A 469-nucleotide genomic window follows, 5' to 3' on the forward strand; every position below is an offset into this window, starting at 1 on the left:
CACTGCAGACAAACTGCGATTTTTCTGTTACAAAAAGTGATTGAAGAAGGCGGACAGATGAAAGCCTTTTTCACCCATCTTTTGCTGTGCGAAAAGTTACTGAAAAGTTAAATTTTTGCCTCGGAGTTTGCATTTCTGTGCGGAGATTAGATAGAAACACGTCCAAATCGGGAAGTTAGAGTCCAAATTCGGTAACCCGTCTAATTTACCAGCGCAAAATTGACGCAAATGTTGGCTAAAAGAATACCTTTTCCTGTGCAGAAGGGGGTTCCAAAACTCGGAGGAAAAGGCTTTCATCTCGCCGCCTCTTTCTCTCGGTTTCATCCCGGATAAAATCGCCGTTTGTCTGCAGTGCCGGGATGAAACCGAGAGAAAGAGGCGGCGAGATGAAAGCCTTTTCCTCCGAGTTTTGGAACCCCCTTCTGCACAGGAAAAGGTATTCTTTTAGCCAACATTTGCGTCAATTTTG

This window comes from Coniophora puteana, assembly GCF_000271625.1.
Source record: "Coniophora puteana RWD-64-598 SS2 unplaced genomic scaffold CONPUscaffold_10, whole genome shotgun sequence".
NCBI lineage: Eukaryota > Fungi > Basidiomycota > Agaricomycetes > Boletales > Coniophoraceae > Coniophora > Coniophora puteana.